At 50.0% G+C, this 18800-nt stretch overlaps 1 protein-coding gene across 4 annotated transcripts in view; it reads left to right on the forward strand.

Moving 5' to 3' along the window:
* The window catches only part of bcas3 (BCAS3 microtubule associated cell migration factor), a 196270-nt gene that overhangs the window by 97408 nt on the left and 80062 nt on the right, over positions 1-18800 (forward strand). The gene's annotated exons all lie outside the window — the stretch shown is intronic.

Here is an 18800-nt window from a genome sequence, read left to right on the forward strand (position 1 = left end):
ATCACGCTTTGATACCTATTTGGAGCCATACTCCCTTTGCTCTTTATTCTGCACTATTTAACCCACCCCTCTCTCTCTTCCCCTCTCTCTCTCTCTCTCTCTCTCTCTCTCTCTCTTCCCTCTCTCTCTCTCTCTCTCTCTCTCTCTTCCCTCTCTCTCTCGCTCTCTCTCTCTCTCTCTCTCTCTCTCTCTCTAACTCTAACTCTCCCTCTGACACCGGTGGGCTAGCCTGGTACGTTATCTCTTCTCAGCCAACAATTTCACACTGGTGAAACTGGGTCAGCTGTATGTTTGTGTGTGTAACACAGGTGCAGTCCTAGAGTGTGCTGGCATTAGCTCACTGAACGAGCATGTTCACACCTCGGGGACTGAAAGTGGACTAATGATCAGCTCAGATACAGCAGTGTTTAAGGGACATGTGTTCTGAAGTGGGAACACTTTGTCACACACTGTTAATTCTTTGTATTTATGTTTTGGTATGTGGTGTCATAAATGTGATTTGGTGCATGTTTAGCTGTGTGTGTGTGTGTGTATGAATGAGAACCCAGCCTTGTCACTTGCAGGAAACACCTCGCGCTCTGCAGCGGGTGTGTTCCCGTGGCAAAGTGACGGCGTGTCGCTCACAGAGACGCACAGCCGAGAGAGCTGGGTAATCTGCTCCAACAGCCTGTCCACAGCCTCCACGCTTGCACATTTATGTGTGTGTGTGTTTGTGTGTGTGTGGCGCGCCTGTCACTTGTGCCACATTTTCTACACAAAATTGTCTGTGTTTGTAGCTGAATGGGAACAGTGTATAAAAGCCAATGCAAAAGGTGTGTGTGTGGAGTTATGTGAGGGGGTACTAGAAGCAGGCCAGAAGCCTAACCTGCCTTCAAGCTGGCTCTCCTGTCCACTGGGGTCAGAAAGCACCAGTTAGTCTGCGGAGCAAATGCCAAAGTGCCTGACCCGCAATGTGCATGACGTGATGGAGGCAGGACAGAAATACAGCAGCCACACACTAGTGCACACACACACACACACACACTCTCAGTCACACTTCCTCAGGGGGAGTGGTGTCTGGGTGGCAGCCATTGTTTTGGGGAGAGTGACACACACACACCAATGGCCGTGGGGGGTGAGACCATTAGAGAGTGGTCATTATAACATCTAGAGCACCCTCAGGCTATAGTCCCCCCCCCCCCCCCCAACCCCTGATCCCCAATATTAGTGGGCCTTTTTGGCTGCTCTGCTTTCTGTCTCCCCCCCACCCCTCCCTCCCTCCCTCCCTCCACCCATCTTTTTTTTTGTCTTACATTGTTGTCATCCTCTTTTTTCTCGTCTGCCCACCAGTGTGGCTGGAGGTTGGCAGGCAGGGCCACTTAGCTAGCACACACTAACTGTGTGTGTGTGTGTGTGTGTGTGTGGAAGGTTACTGTGCCTCCTTCCATGCTGTGTGTTCCCTGGTCTAGCTCGTTAACAGCAGTTAACACAGAAAACCAATGAACCCCTAACACCCTCTCTGGTCACACATACTGCTACAAGGGTTTATTAGTACACCTTTGGTCCTTGGTAGTCTGTAACAAACACACACACAGACACACACAGACCCACACACGTAAGGCTTTGGGGTTCCAGACACGTGCAGAGGCGCTGGGAGATGCTTTCTTCAAGCCACTGAATTGAGTTGGTCCGTTCACTTAGAACTTGTATGTGTTCTGAAGGAACCCACATCCATGGTGTAGATGATGGCCAGTGTTGGACAGCATGCACACACACACACACACACACTCACACACTCACACAGACATACATATACTCAGATACACACATGCGTGCCCATACATAAACACACATGCAGTCACAACACACACACTCACCCGTACACACATGTAATACACACACTTACACACATTTCTATTTTCCCTTTTGTACGTGCTCTCTGACCTTTTGGCTAAAGGCCTTCTGGCATTCCCAGCACTGTCACAATCAACGCCCCAATAGAGTCTGTGTGTGTGTGTGTGCGTGCGCACGTGTTGGGCATGAAAAGACGCCCAGTCGGGTCAGATGGACAATACAGCCCTCCCCGTCCACGCCAACACTGACATGTAAGACACTGGGCGCTCCACTCAGCACAGCGTGTGCTCTGGAGTCTTTCAACAGAGACATGTGGAGCGTGTTTAATGCATCGCACATTGCAGGACATGAACAGAGACAGACAGAGAGAAAGAGAAGGAGAAACAAGATGGGGAGATGCACAAAGAAGACAGACGGACTGAGGGAGAGAGGGAGGGAGGGAGGGAGGGAGGGAGGGAGGGAGGGAGGGAGGGAGGGAGGGAGGGAGGGAGGGAGGGAGGGAGGGAGGGAGGGAGGGAGGGAGGGAGGGAGGGAGGGAGGGAGGGAGGGAGGGAGGGAGGGAGGGAGGGAGGGAGGGAGGGAGGGAGGGAGGGAGGGAGGGAGGGAGGGAGGGAGGGAGGGAGGGAGGGAGGGAGGGAGGGAGGGAGGGAGGGAGGGATGAACAGTCTCTGGATGGTGTGAGTTGGCATTAGCGTGGGAGAGGACAGTGTAGTGAGGCGCAAAGCCATCAGAACTACCATGGTGGAACAGCTTACTGGAGCATGTGTCTAGATGGACACACACCACACACACACACACACCACACACACACACAAAGGCCTAAGAGCACCGACGCTTTGGATATAAGCCCAGGACACATGCAGCTCCAAGTTACTGTGTGTGTGTGTGTGTAAGCACCAGCTCAGGAGCGGGAGTTTGAGCTCTCGTCTGGCCACATCACTGTCAGTGGTCTGCTAATGAGGAAAAGATTTACTGCTGCATTAGGTAAATGTCACTAAATACCCACAGACACACACACACCCACACGCACTAGCAAATTAACACAATCAGACAGGTTGGTTAGCGGTTTATTAGCATATCACTGTTATTGGCTGTGTGTGCATTTCACCCTTCATTCAGACTAGATGCAGTCTCCTCTTATGAGTCATTTACGGCATTGAATTGAATTGTCCATCAACCAAAGCAAGTATAGTATAAACCTTTGGGTTGTGATGGTCATTTATATTTAGTTTTTATATTGCTCTGTCAGATGGCTCTGCCCACCCTCCCATTCAAATAGATTTTCATCCAACCAGAACCAGGTAGTTCCTAGACAGCTGTAAGTTACAGAAGATAGACAGTAGCTATTGAGGATCAAAATCCATTGCACTTATGTCTGGGTGAGGGAGTCAATTACAGTACTGTTGAATTTCATGCTTCACACTACAGTGACACCTCTGCCACTGTGATTCAGAAAGAGAGGGAGAGAGAGCAATAGAAAGAGAAGGAGAGTGTCTGAATGGCTTGTTGGCAGATGAGAACCGGGGGTACATCAACATGACGTCTCTCCGCCTCGCTCCAGTCTGATTCTCCTCACCTTCCTCTCTTTCTCCTTCACTCGCCATTGTCTCAGACTCTTTCTCTCCCCTCGCTTAGTCTCCATCTCTCTTTTCCTGGAAAAGAATGTCTCCGTCCATGTGTCTGAACCCCAAGGAGCCATAATATGCCTAGTATTATGGCCCTCTTTTCACCCCCATTCCACCAGTTCAGGTTGGCATGACTTCCAACCGATGATCATGGTAATGAAGCATTAGCTTAGCTTTGTCAAGCCCACAGGAGCTTCTCACCCACCTGCTTATTCATACGCATCGCTAATGCTACTCAGTGACTCAACCACTGATTTCCTTGGCTAGCATGCTGGCAGGGGCGTAGCATTATTTCCACTTCCTCATTCGGACGCATTGCTAGTACTAATCAGTGACTCACCCCTCATTGCCATTGCTAGGTAGTGACACTTGGCTAGTGGTAGCTTATCGTAGCGTCTGATGAAGTCCTCGGGCTAATGCTAATCACTCTGTGTCTCTCTCATTTATGCATTAGCTCAGAACTGCATCTCTCCCACCCACTTATCAAATAGTGTGGCCTATTTTGGCTAACGCTGCTAATGCTAATCAATGATTCACTCCTCTCAGCATAAAACTGGTGTTCTGCTGGACCACTGACTGTGTCATTAGCATTATCGTATCAGGAGTAATGTACAATACACATCCCCCTGGATGTGCTAGACTTAATCACGCACACATTACAGTGTATCAAGGCATTGAAGTATGGGCACATTGTCTCTTCCAGTCTTTTCTAAGTGCTTCTCTCTTGATGTACGAGATAGGATAGTTAACAGTGTAGATATAGATTTGAGAGACATTGGTTCAGATGGAGTGCAGTGTTGCTTTGGTTTCCCTCAGACAGAAGTTTAGTGCTCATTTAAACATTAGCAAAGAGGAACAGGACTCCCTCTTCCTTCGCTTTCTCTTACTCCCCCACACTCTCCCCTTCTCTCGCTTTGCCTGTATCTACCTCTCGCTTCGTCTTTCCATCCCTCTCGGTTTTCTCTCCTTCCCTTTCCTCCTCTCCGCCTGGATCCCTCCACACAGTCCCGTCCGTACCCGCTCCTCACAGCTGGCAGTCTTCCTCTATGTGCTCTCCCTCCCTCCTCTGGCTCTAACCCGGAGCTGACTCCGGCACCCTGGCCCGCGTCCTGCCCGCCGGCCCGCTGCCCCTCCGCTCTCCTCAAGGATGTAGCGACTAACCTGAACCACATGTCGCTTCAGCCCGCTACGCCAGACTGTTGTTTTAGACCTATGCCGAGTCCTCCTCCACCACACCCCCCATGCCCTGCCCTCGTTCTAGTCTGAGCCTCACTCACTCTGAAACGGAGCCCCCCAAATGCCCGCCTCGGAATACAGTGAGTCAGTATTTTAATGTTGTGCTATGAGTGTACGCAGGGGTGAAAAGTTTGAGCGTGTGTGTGTTTTATTGTTCCACTCCAGTGCCAAGTACCTGGCCTTCGGTAATTGGAGTTTCAATAAAAGGCAGAAGTTGTTGTTTGTTTGCATGGGAGGGACTTTCCCAGGGTTCCAGCGCAGCCCTATGTCGTTCCAGGGGCATGGAGGGAAGCGGGATGTATTTGACCTACCTCACGTCTTAAAGGGACAGTCTTTGATTTGCGTGTAGCAGCAGCTGGAAGTCCTGTTGCTGTAGAGCTGATATTCTGACCTGTAGTCGTAACGTGAGGCTGACCCCAATATGTCTCCTCCTCCCCCTCATGTTCCGGTCATGTTTGTTATGTCCCCTCCCCCACAACAACACACACCTACACCAGGAGGAAGAATAAGATGGGCTTCAGCCTCAGAACAGGCTGGCGACACAACGCCTTTCCTGAACAAATGACCCAGACTATGAACGGCACAGCCCGACCGGCCCAAAGACACAGCCTGTATGAAGATACAGCATACAAGCGTGAGAGGATTAAGTCTTACATGTGTAGCGTAGGCATGTGTGCCATGGATCTTGTTTGCATACACGTGTCTCACACTCAAGTCTGTCCATTAGACCACATCCTGCGTTGAGGTCTTACTGATGTCACATTAATCATTAGTCATTGGTGCTCCAGATGTACTTTGCGCCGCGCTTATGACGTTACCCTGGTCGTAGTTACGGTAACCCCTGTGTGTGTCAGCAGAGGAGAAATCCCTCCCACCCCCCACGATCCACTTCCCTATCTGGTGCTTTTGCAAGTGGCGCACGATAACGCAAACCGAGATACATCTGAACGTTGCTCCTGTTCAGATTGATGGCAGCTTTTAGTCCCTGTGATAATAGGCCGAGGTGATGGCCTACCAGTGCTATGCTCTCTCGCCAAATCCCACCCCCAGATTACAAAGCCGCTTCACAGTATTGTCTTCCAAACAGCTTAGCAAGCCGAGAGCATTTCCGATAATCGTCTGATGATGCAGGCATGCCGACAGTCCCAGTTCACTGTGGGCTTAATTGAGGGTGTGTGTGTGTGTGTGTGTTTGTGAGGGGAAGAGAGAGAGGGTGGGGAGAGATAGGCAGAGGAGAGGATGGGAAAGAGCGAGAGAGAGATGTCCTAATCCATGCCTGGGACGTTGTCACAATGCGCGTACATTACGTGTGTTTGTGTGTGTGTCGGTCAGTGGGTGTGTCGAAGTCTGACTTAATCTCTCAGCCCCAGATCAAAACAGATAGCACTGCGGCCATTCACCAGGCCGCTCCCTGGACCCAACAAATTCAAAAATGGCCGCTGCGCCAGAGTCAGACGAGTCCCTGTGTCTTTCAGATTGCAGGGAAGGTTCCGATTAGAGACAGGGCTTTGAAGGCGTGAGTGTGTGGGAGATTCTTCAACCCCGGTTGGTTTGGGGGCTGCCTGGTTTCTCCTTACACAAGACTTCAAGATCACTTCAAAGGTCAAGCTGTTCTGTGTGCGTGTGCTGCTGGGACTTGTCAGGAAATGACCTCGTCCCTCGATCTCCAAACAGAAGGGGGCTGAGATGGGCTGACGTGTCATCGGCAACTGTGCTGTGAGCATGCATCCAGATCTGTGGATGGGAGTGCGTGCGTGAAGGTTGTTGCCCACGACGACAGCGACTGATCTATGTTTCAATTGCGGGTTCCGTGATTGAAAACAGAAGACCTTTTTCTGGGCTTTTTTTTCTTTGCTTTTCGAACGGCGGGTCTCATAAGGTTGAAATATAGCCATGGCAGTCTAAATCTGCATCAGTGTAACTGAGGTGTGTGTGTGTGAGTGTATGTATGTGCATCTGAAAATGTCTGTGTGTTTGTTTGCATGGGGGTTATGTGTACGTATGAACGTGTGTGTGTGTCTCTGTGTGTGTGTGTGTCTCCACAGTAGTGAGTGCTGGCATATGGAGCCTATCTAGCCAGCGCTAGTCTGACGCCACTCCCTGACCCCCAGATTGAATGGATCTGTGCAGCGCCAAAGGCTCTCTGCTGTTCCCCCCTCCACCCCCCCCCCCTCCACCCCGCCCCTCCACCCCCCTTCCCCCGCCACGGCGTCCTCCACCACACTTAACACGTAACCCTGTTCAATAGCGGCGAGGCAAGGAGGGCAGGAGAGAGAGGGCTAGAAGGGAGGGGGTAGAGGAGGAGTAGGGGGAGCAGGGGGGAGGAGGGACGGAAGTGGATCCTGGGGAGGAGTGAGGGGAGAAGGGGAGAGGAGGAGGATGAGAGGAAAGGAGGAGAAGCGAGCTATGATGTAAGGGAGGCCTGTCGCGAGTCACGTCTTTGATTTCAGAGTCAAATCAAGTCCAGATAAAAGGGATTGTGTGCAGTCAATTCTCTTAATAGCAATCAGTGTGTGTCAAGGGCATTGGGTTGACTGTGAGTTAGGGGTGCAAATAAGATGCAGGTGGGTGCCCGGCCTGTTTCTACTTTCGGTGTAAAGCTTTCATCAGTAACATGAAGATGTTTTTAGTTGGTTTTCCTATTCAGTTGGCTTAAAAGAGTTGCAGAAAATAGTTCACTACCAAACAGAATAGCCCAAAGTTTGAGTTTACCTTTCTCTGCTGCCTATGAATGACATACTATGAAAACACATATAATTAGTGATCCAGTCAGAAGTAGTGATGTGCTTAATGCGACGTGTACATGGTCATCCTTTGTTGGAAGGGCTACGGTAGCTTGGAAGTGAGACTTGAGGTCAATCCAGGATCAGAAGGTTGAGTTTGAGCCCGGCTGGTGAGAGAAGCTACACATGGGAACTTTCTGCCATATAAGATCACAACCAAGCAGAGGATCAAGCCTTTAATAGTGGAACCGCAGTTTGATTCCTGCTCGAGCTGAGATTTAGGTTCAGAATGTATGAGGTAGGGGATGCTTTTTGTCTGCATTCCTGAAGGGTTTGTGTGTGTCTGTGTGTTCACGCGTGTGTGTGCCTCCCTCACTTGGTTGCCTGGGTGTGGAGTGAGCTCTCCGCCTTGTGTGATGTCATTCTCCTTTTCTCCTTTTCTCCTTCTCTCTCTCTCTCTCTCTCTCTCTCTCTCTCTCTCTCCTTCTCTCCTTCTCTCTCTCTCTCTCTCTCTCTCTCTCTCTCTCTCTCCCCTGTGTGTTCTGCCTTCTTCACCTTTCCTGACGGTCCTGTGGCTCATCACCAGCTATGTGATGTGACAGGCCACATCCTGGGGCGGCTAGCAGGGGCTGGCTTGCTGCAAAAGAGCAACACACACACACACAAGTGTGACACGGCACACAGACGCGAACGCCAACAAGCACCCACACACAGGCATAAACATGCTCTCATGCACACCTATTGTCCAGGCATACGCACACACGCACACACACGCACACACACGCACACACACGCACACACACACACCCCGGGCCATTCCCCTGTCTTAATTCCTAAACGCATTTGCTCCAGTTCCTGCCGGGCTGCTGCGGGGCTGACTGTGGGGAAGGGCAGCAGGATGCTGGGGGAGGGGGGACTGTGTGTCTGGGTGGTGTGTGTGTGTGTGTGTGGGGGGGGGGGTGAGGGGGTCAACACAAACTCGAACAAGACCCACTCAACACACGTGTGCACAGGACGGCCCCACGGAGAGACAGCCAAACTTTGGCTAACTGACCCCACGGTTCAGTTAGCCAAAGGACAGGGACAGAGCAGGCTGGTACAGCCAGGTGCAGCTCTGCCAAGAGAGCCAGCAGACACACCCTGGGCACAGCAGGAGACACACTCTGGGCACAGCAGGAGACACACCCTGGGCACAGCAGGAGACACACCCTGGGCACAGCAGGAGACACACTCTGGGCACAGCAGGAGACACACCCTGGGCACAGCAGGAGAGACACACCCTGGCCACAGCAGGAGAGACACACCCTGGGCACAGCAGGAGAGACACACCCTGGCCACAGCAGGAGACACACTCTGGGCACAGCAGGAGAGACACACCCTGGCCACAGCAGGAGACACACTCTGGGCACAGCAGGAGAGACACACCCTGGGCACAGCAGGAGACACACCCTGGGCACAGCAGGAGAGACACCCTGGGCACAGCAGGAGAGACACCCTGGGCACAGCAGGAGACACACCCTGGGCACAGCAGGAGACACACCCTGGGCACAGCAGGAGAGACACACCCTGGGCACAGCAGGAGAGACACACTCTGGGCACAGCAGGAGACACACCCAGGGCACAGCAGGAGAGACACCCTGGGCACAGCAGGAGAGACACACCCTGGCCACAGCAGGAGACACACCCTGCACACAGCAGGAGACACACCCTGGGCACAGCAGGAGACACACCCTGCACACAGCAGGAGACACACCCTGGGCACAGCAGGAGACACACCCTGGCCACAGCAGGAGAGACACTCTGGGTATATCAGGAGAGGAGCTGAGGAATGTGGGGGAAGAAGAGGTGGCTCAGTCTGGGTGAAGGGTGCATCAGCGTGCTCATTGCTTCACAGGAGGTGAGGTGTGCGAGGTGAAGAAAGCACTTGTCCCCGAACCTATCCCCCTCTCTCTCTCTCTCTCTCTCTCTCTCTCTCTCTCTCTCTCTCTCTCTCTCTCTCTCTCTCTCTCTCTCTCTCTCTCTCTCTCTCTCTCTCTCTCTCTCTCTCTCTCTCTCTCTCTCTCTCTCTCTCTCTCTCTCTCTCTCTCTCTCTCTCTCTCTCTCTCTCTCTCTCTCTCTCTCTCTCTCTCTCTCTCTCTCTCTCTCTCTCTCTCTCTCTCTCTCTCTCTCTCTCTTCCTACCCCAATTGTCTTTTTCCTCCTTTTTCAGCTAAATTGCACATTCCTTTTTTTCTAAGATTCCCCTGACCCCCTGCCCTGCCCTACCGGGAGGCAGTCACAGAGCTGTAAAACTAATTGCAGGGAAAACACGCGCTCTCCAGAGCTGAAACCAAGCACACTCATTTACAAAAACATCAACGGAAGTGCACCAGAATGATCAAATATTTACACACGCAGAACGACTCCTAACACTTGCCGCCTTGGTCTTGTCTTATTGCGCATGGACGCGGTGGGACAACAGTCGTGCGATCATGGAGGTTTATTATCCCTACCTCCCTCTCCACCCGGCACCTTATTTTTCTCAGCAAAGGACATTCACTTTCGGGGATTGTTATTGTGGGACGAAAGCGTTGAAAATTGTAAAATTTGTCTGCAATATCACACTGAATTTGCCCAAATCTTCCGTGACTTCGTTGCCCTCGCCTTGCCCCTGTGGGACCCTGAGAGAAGGACAAGGAAAGGTGTGAGATGAAAGTGTCCATTGGGGGGGATCTCATGAAAATCTAAAACAAATCTCCCAGAGCAGCGGGGTTAAACCCCTATGGCCTCGGGGCTCTTTGAAGTGAGCGGCCTGCAGAGTTAATTGTCAGACATGGACTTAGGGAAAGGTGGTAACAATTTAACCCGATCAACAGTGACTGCTGCAGGGGGAACCGTGTGCCTGTGAGCCTATCAGGTGTTTGCAGATGTGTGTGTGTGCGTGTGTGTGCTTAGGGAAAACCAAATGAAAACTCCTCAAGATAAGAGCCATACTTAAACCAGCCAGCTTTGTTTGCTCAGCTCCCATCGCACCGTAATTGGGTGGGAAGGGGAACAGAAGCCTTCCGATTGGACAGTTGGACCGGCTACCGTTGCTATTTTTGAACACGGGCTAGTCATCAACAAACCTTCACAATAAGGCCTCTCTCTCTCTCTTTCTCTGCCCCTCTCTATGTCTTTCCGCCGGTAAAGAGATGACAAGTCTTTTTTCACCCTCTTGCCACGGTGCACAATAACGTATGACAGTCCACTGTCTCCTCGACAACAGGAACAGGCAGTGTAGGAAACGGGATAACAGCACCTACCTGTAGCTCCACAGACTGGGGATTCATGTGTTTGTGTCCACTCTCTGCACCAACCTTCGCTTTTCAACTTAGCATTTCCCCCCCCCCCCCCAACTCCACTTCTCCACCCCTCCCCTAGAGCCCCAGAACTTGCTAGCATACACGGTACTGTCAGGATTGATTTCATCCCCCGCCGAAGCATCGTTGTTTAGTCTGCATCCATGGCATGGGCTGCACATGTCTTGTCTTTTTTTTTCGGCAACCCCCCCACCCCCGTGTTCCGTCAGGTCAAACAGTCATGTGACCCCAGAGATGCCCCACCCCAGTTGTCATCTTCGCTCTGGGTCGACCAGCGACATCGTCAGCTTGTCACGATGAACACCGGCATGGATCCTGCGCCTGAATGCCAGGCGCTGAGGCTGCAAGATCCACGGGTTCTGGAACGCTCTTACCTGGCCACCTGTCACTCCTGCTCCATCTCCTCCACCTGCTGTGGAGGATTCTGTGTCTGCCCGTTTTTTTTGCAACACTGCTTATTTTTTTTGCTCCTCAAATCGAATGCCAAACAGATGACCAATTGTACTGTGTGTGACACACAAGGGTAAACAGTTTTTCCCCACCTGTAAGCAAGTTCAGGAAGAAGCCTCATGGTCTATGGAACATTGTCTTGGCGTCCACCGCAACCTTGAAATAATCTGCGTTTTGACTTCCATAGTCTTTGTCGTGCACAGACTGAGCCATGACATAATTTAGGAGTGGGCAGCATTCCCTCAGCAGTCCCTCCCTGGCAATTTAAGTGCCTTAATTTAACTCCACACCTTCTCCACCCGTCTATCCCAATTAGCTCGTTGACGTTGACGGCGGCAGATGTGCGTGGCGATGTTTTCCCTCCCCCCCGTTACCCCGGTCTCATTCAGCCAACCCTTGACAGCTCGCTCTTGACGACGGCCAATGGCTCCGTTCCGTGTCACCGGTTGGCCTCACAGCCGCAGCGCTGGTGTTTGTGTGTGTTGGTAACGGAGGTGAGATGCCCCTGTCAAAACCCTTCCACCCGGCCGTGTGTGTGTGTGTGTGTGTGGTGTGTGGGGTCAGTCCCAGACCTGATTCGGTCAGGGACAAAGAGCACAGCGGTGCGAGACAGGGCCCCTTGGTGGGCCAGAGGAATACGCTGTTGATCCTAAAACAACTTTCACGTCAGCAGGGTGGGCTTGTCTGGGTCATGACATAGACACATTAACACACACACACACAGGGGGTAGAACACAGACATTTAGATATCTGGGTCACAAGAAACACATTCAGACAGACCACACTCACATACACACAGCTGGATAGAGCTATAGGCCAGTAGGCAAGGGAAGGCCCCTCCAGCATTTGGATTCTGTGTATTTGCACCGGGAGGGCATGGGCTGTGTGCACCGGGCAGGCGCATGAGATCAGTGCTGGGGAGTGACTCTGGACGGAGTGACTCTGGACGGAGTGACTCTGGAAGAGGTCCAGGGGAAGAGCATCACTGTCCCTTTACGACCAGCACCAGGTCCACTTAGCTCAGGCTCTCAACCATGAAGCTTCACACTGCCTTCCCTCCCTGGCTCTGAACTAATCTCTCTCGCTCTCTCTCTCTCTCTCTCTCTCTCTCTCTCTCTCTCTCTCTCTCTCTCATCGGTTGGTCTGTCTAGGTCAGCCTTTCCCTCTCACCTCCTCATTTACCTTTTTTTCCCCCTCACTGACAGTGACAGTCAGAGTCTGACGAGACTCTCACTCTCCTGCTCTCTCTCTGTCTCTCTCTCCACTCCATCAGTGGAAGATGACTGTGCAGCCCCTTTCTCACTTCACCAATCGCCTCCCTCTCTGAGTCCCATCTTAGGCCCCACCCCTCTCCTGTGATTTTTTTCTCCTGTCATTCCTTCTCCTGGCTGCTCTCTCCTCCCTCACTCCCCACATCCCTCCCTTATTCTCATCCTTCACCTCTCTCTATCTCCTCCCCCTCTCTCTCTCCCTGCTGCCCAGTGGGGGTGTTGTTTGTAGAGCATTATAATTTATAACTGAACAGAGTGGATTTAATTTCAGCGTGCGGGGCTCGCCAGCGGGGCGCCAGCCTGCAATCACACACACACACACACACACACACAGACTCAGGGAGGAACGGGCCCCGGCAATGAGCCCCCTGCCTGAATGGAAAGTATTATCGCCGGACCACAAACGGACACTGTTCCCCCCCCCCCCCCCCCCCCCCCAGACAACTCCCTCGATGCTCCAGCGAAGAGCCCCGGCTTCCCTTTCATTCTCTGCTGCTATTCCTGTCTCTCAGCTCCAGCGGCCTGTCTCTGTCTCCCTCTCGCTCTCTTTCTCTCTCTTCTTTATCTGTCCCATTCTGTGGACCAGGCATTGACTCCTCCCTCCTTCCCCCTCCCTCCTTCCCTCCCAGCTGTATTCCGTGTTTCACTGGCTACCTCCTTCCCTTTGACCTTGATAGACTTAATTGGGCCCTCGGTTCCTCTGTTCGTCTTCCTGTTTTAATATGATCCTTCACTGCGGACACTTGCAGATTGTCCCGTTCAGAGGGATTGGGAAACGCCCGGCCGGTTCAGCTCTCGTCTGTCTCTCTGCAGATATGTGCTTCTGCCCTCCTGCTCCGTCTTCCTCTTGTCCTTGGGGGTCTTCTATGTCCCCGGCCTCTTCAAGAGTTGCAATTTCCCCTCTCTAAATCTCCAGTTTGAGAGTGATGCCAGATGGAGGACACTCCTGTGCCTTGGCAGACACTTTAGAGACGGAGAGAAAGACACTTTTGTTTATGCATTCTGGCAAGGCCCCCCTTCCCCCTCCCCCGCCCTTCATCTCAGACTCTGGACATGCTAACCTCTGTTAGGCTGCTAGGTGGCTGGATTCTGACATACATTCAAACCTTTTTTTCAGCATTCCCATAATCATTGATTTAAGTGTTGATCGTTAGTGCCGATCTATTATTATCTGTTTAATGTTACCTCCCTATTCTGATCAGAATTTGTGTGTGTACACACCTCACCCAACCGAAAACGATGCCAAAACAAAGTGATCACATTCCTAAACCGAGTCTAGTCACCATCTTTCTCCGTTTTGAGTCATTAATAACCCAGCTTTTCAACAACACTTTGATTAACTTGCCTTTTTGACCCCTAGTAAAGAAGAAAAGAAAATGCAGAAATACTTTCTAGACTCCAAAAAATACGCACACACACCTGTTATCGGACGATTAAAAAACAAAAAAGACACAATTATGTTATTACACTTCAAACCACATGAAACAAGGTAAAACATCATTCATTTTTCTCAGGAGACTTTAGCTTTTTTTGGAGACAGCTGCTTCTACGCTTGTTCATATAAAAGACTAATCAAGTAAAAGGATACATTATCAAGTTATATTATACAAATTGTCCTACAGTACTGTGATTGAAGTGCTGCCTGATGTTTCAGAGTTGAATCTGCCATGTTAGTGTCTTAGGAAATTAGAGAAGAAGAGGTGGAGAAGTGTGGCTGATGGTGAAGAGAGCTAGGGAGAGAGCATGTTGTATTGAGACAGCAAGAACAGATTTGCTGAGGAGATTTAAAGTGGGTATAGCTCAGACAGAGGACTGGATCTGGGTTGGAGATATGATTAGAAATGAGAGATTTACAGAGAAAGTGGCAGAGAAGGAGCTTTAAAATAAATGAGTGAGAGAAATTGTCTAGCTGCACACTGGAGACCACGAAAAAACAATTATCCATACTTTCATGTTTGCACACACACGCACATTAATACACACACTATACACACACACACACACATTAATACACACACTATACACACACAACCACACGTGAAAACAGATGCACCAGGGAAAGTAGTCCAGTAATCTAGCAAGCATTCTATCCCAGTCTTGTTTGTCTCCCACTAACCTGAATGTCACCAGGCAGATCTGCCCCCCTCCCCGCTTGGTGGCCAAAATCACTTTTTGACCGAAGTGCTGTAAGTGCACCTAATGACCCCCATCGCCATGCCAACGGTGGAAGACAGAACAGAGGGGCGGGACACCAAACCCTGCCGTACTCTGTCTGCCTTTCTAATGGCTCCAGTCCTAGTTGTTTCATTTAAACTGGAGTTATGAAGTGTTACGAGAACCCTTTTTAGTTTTTACTTCCCTTGGCAGCGGTTAGGAGCCATATTAGAAAGGTTAAGGGAAAGGGGGAAAGGTTCATTCTTTCTCTCATTTTCATTTGTCTTTCTGTTTCTCCCTCTTCTCTCTCTCTCTCTCTCTCTCTCTCTCTCTCTCTCTCTCTCTCTCTCTCTCTCTCTCTCTCTGCCAATGAAGCTGTCCTGGTCATGGCCTCAGCACTCAAATTTAATCAAAAGCCTAATGGTTATGTGTGTGGGAGGTTCCCTCTTTTGTATATGTGTGTGTGTGTGTGTGTGTGTGTACACACAGGCCAATAGGGCCCCTAGAGGCACTGGTGCTTGATTGGAGGGCACATGTGTGATGTGGCTGAGAGATCAAACACAAACACTTGATGAATGTGAGGGTGAGGGAGGGAGGGAGAGGAGACGAGATGGGGCACTCTCATGTTCCTTACTCTGTTGTTGATCAAGGTTGTTCTTGGTTCATTAGATTTGGCCAAGAGGTGCACCCTTATAAGTAACCCAGACACACACACACACACACATACACACACACAGCATACACTCTGTCTGCTTTGCTTTAATCGTTAACACTCGCCTTCCCTCTGCTCAGCTCACACATGACATGGCCCACCTTTTCACCCATCTGTCTGGTTCTGTGTGTGTGTGTGTGTGTGTGTGTGTGTGTGCACAGGCCGTCTGTGTGTTTCTAGTAGGATAGAGGAATGGCTAGCTGTCATGCAAGGCTAATGTGGCATTGGGCAATGGGGCAAGCTCAGGGCATCTGGCCATGCCCAGGGGGGCTGGGCATGGAGGAGCTGAAGACAGCAAGTCAGGCTCGAAACACTGAAAGTGTGTGTGGGTGTATGTGCGGTTGTTGGTGTTCTTGACAAGATGATCTTGTGTATGTGCGGAGTTGTGTGAGTGTGTGTATGGACTCAAATCAAGCACAGATTATGCACAGAGACTATTTGATATAGTCTGACCAATGACATATGTCATTGCACTTGTCAGATTCCATTATAGTCTGTGTTCGTCTGCGGCAGCAGATTGTGTCACTATGATAATTGAAGCGCAATTCCACATCACACATCCCTTCTGACATTGCTCTGTCTTTTCCCCCTTGGTGTGATGATGATGAAGTTGTGGTAGAGTGAGACCACATCCTCATAGATAATGTAGGGTGTGGTGTGAAAGCGTCACCGCTGGGATTAGCAGTGCAGACTGAGTGATGATGCAGAGAGCCAGGGAGCGACAGATCTGGGGTGAGGAGGTGACTGAAGGTAGAAAGAAACACAGCAACACCACCACGATGCCCATTGTTGCCTTTTCAACCTCTGCTTTGTTGCAGCCTACTACCCCTTCTTCTGTAGCCTACTTGTGAAAGCAAAGACATATTTAATTCTGTTAGGTCCCTAATTTACCCTGTTGGTGTTAGTTCCCTGTTCATGCTTGTATTGTGGTAGCATAGCTTATCTCTTGCTATGCATATTATTTATTTCTATGTGCATTATCCACCTGCTCTCTTCCTGCCAACCTACTAATGCTAATCTCCCACCCATTCTCTGATGGCCTCATTGCTTACTCGAGTCCATAGCGGGTGGGAGTTAGCCAACTTCTCCACGGTAGCATATTTGAGTTTGTTGGGTTCCCGCTCTTTCTAACATGCATGGTAGCGCCGACCTCTTTAGAACAAGAAGCATAGCAGAGCACACATAGCAGCTTTTGTCTTTCCAGGAGACTCAGTAGAAATGTTAATAAATGATTCATCAGCGTTGTTCTTCCCTCCCCCCTTCGAAACCTTAGAGCCACTCGTCCCCGCTCATTCATCTGTAAACAACCACAAGAGGCCGAGACACTGACTCGATTTAAGAGTCACCGAATGTTATCCGAAGCCTCTCGAAGACGCTAGCGCTAATCGCATTCTTCTGGCTTTTTCAGGCCAAATGGCCAACGTTACTTGGGGCGAAGTGAGCATATTGACACTAATGGGTCTTACAGATCCAGCGCGGTCTCCATAAACATGAGCTTAGCGAGCGTCGGTAATGTCTGCTGCCGTAATATAGGCAGTCACGTCCATTAGCGTTTGCTACTCTGCGAGGGTGCTCAGCGCCTAACATGTAGGGCCTTGGTTGTTACCAGTTGCTCCCTAGTTATGATTCAATTAAAGAGCAGGAGGTGGAAGAAACAGGAGGTAGCCTAGCACTTTTCATTTGTATTCAGAGCATAGTGTGGAAGTAAAGAATTGACTACCAGTCTTTCTGTATTTATGTGGAGGCTATTTTCCTCCAGGCTGCCACCACTGTAAATACAGATTTGCTCTTAATTGAGCTGCCTGGTTAAATAAAACATACAATTGTGTGTGCAAGGGTAAACTCATTGTGTTTGTGTGTGTGGGTCCCCACTTTTTCAAATGTTATGCAAATGAGCTGTGGTGCTCCTTAAAAAAAATCTGGTTTGGCAAATTAGCGGAAAATTTGCCGCCACAAACAGCTGTTGTATTCTAAATGGATGAGATCCTCCCTTTGTCTAGACACACACACACCCATGCACACAAGCACACACACGCAAACACAATATGCTGGGGACTTAACCCTAACGTCAATACACAGTAAAATAGATTGTTTTATGTTTATTATGTGATAGGATAAGGACTACAGATTAATTATGTTTAATTTATCACCCTCTTAAACCCAGTTGTTAGTCTCTCCTAGGCTGTGGCTCCTCTTTTATTCCTAGCTCTTAATTTAAAATGTCTATTAATTTATTTGTATTTATTTACTGAAGATCAGCTGTGTGGGTTCGGCTACAATCCGAACAAGGCCTGTGGCTACAGGCTGACCAGGACTTAGTACAGATGCAGCCTGACAGTGATCTACCAATGCTCTCTGTCCGTTACCACACTGACATTTTCTACACAGTCCAGTGCTAGCATATGTGTGAACTAGCTTTGCAAGGGCACAGGAAAGGGCCTCACACATAATTGAAGTCTCTCCTCACAGCAGGAGCCTCCAGATTTCACACTTTCCGGACTCACACACAGACAGACTTTGTTTCCTGTGGTCACCCCAGCTCAACTCTCCCTTTTCCTGTGACATGCTGGTGCATGTTAAACAAGTGGATATTTATAACCACGGTTTAAGGGGTTTGTAGCACACACACATGTACAGTACACACCTTCTCTTCCTGTCTTAATGGTCAGAGCACGTTGTGACCGCCTGTCTTCCTGTGTGTCTCCTCTTTCAACCTAGCACACACACACACACTCACACACACACACACACACACAGGGCAGATGTGTGGCTGTCAGCTATTAAGCAAAATTTAGGGTCAAAAAAGCAACTGCTGAGAACGGCACATTGTGTTGTGGAACGTCTGCGCTTACATAGTGTACACTAGTAAACTTGGTGGACAGAATGTGTACACAAACACACTTAGACACACGCTGACACACTCACACATGTATTTGTGTTTGTATCTGCGATGGTGCATAATATGACCATTAACGGTGTGTGTTTGAAGCCTTGCCAGACATGCCATACCAACAATATGTCTCATAGACACACACACACACACCCACACACTCTCAAAGAGACTCTTTCTCACGCTGCGGTGCATGGGGTGGTGGTGGGTTGCCAGTTTTGGAGCATGATCAAATCCCTCCCCCCTGTGTGCAGACATGCTCTCAGCTGAGGGAGCTGGTTCATGTGGCGGTCAGAGCTGCCTTATTTCCTTTTAATTGAGTTAAGATGGGCAAATAAGAGCAGAGCAGCACACGGCACTCATTACCCACACAGGCCAGAGTACACGCACACACACACACGCACACGTACAGTGCACACACAACAGATGCACACGTACAGTGCACACACAACAGATGCACACGTATATACAAATACTTTTGTAAAAGAAAACACTTTATTTGTATTATTATATTTATTTCACATACACACATATCAATATTTGTGTATATAAATGAATAAGTAAAT

The sequence above is a fragment of the Hypomesus nipponensis genome, chromosome 15, assembly GCF_054491055.1.
Source record: "Hypomesus nipponensis isolate SF chromosome 15, ASM5449105v1, whole genome shotgun sequence".
NCBI lineage: Eukaryota > Metazoa > Chordata > Actinopteri > Osmeriformes > Osmeridae > Hypomesus > Hypomesus nipponensis.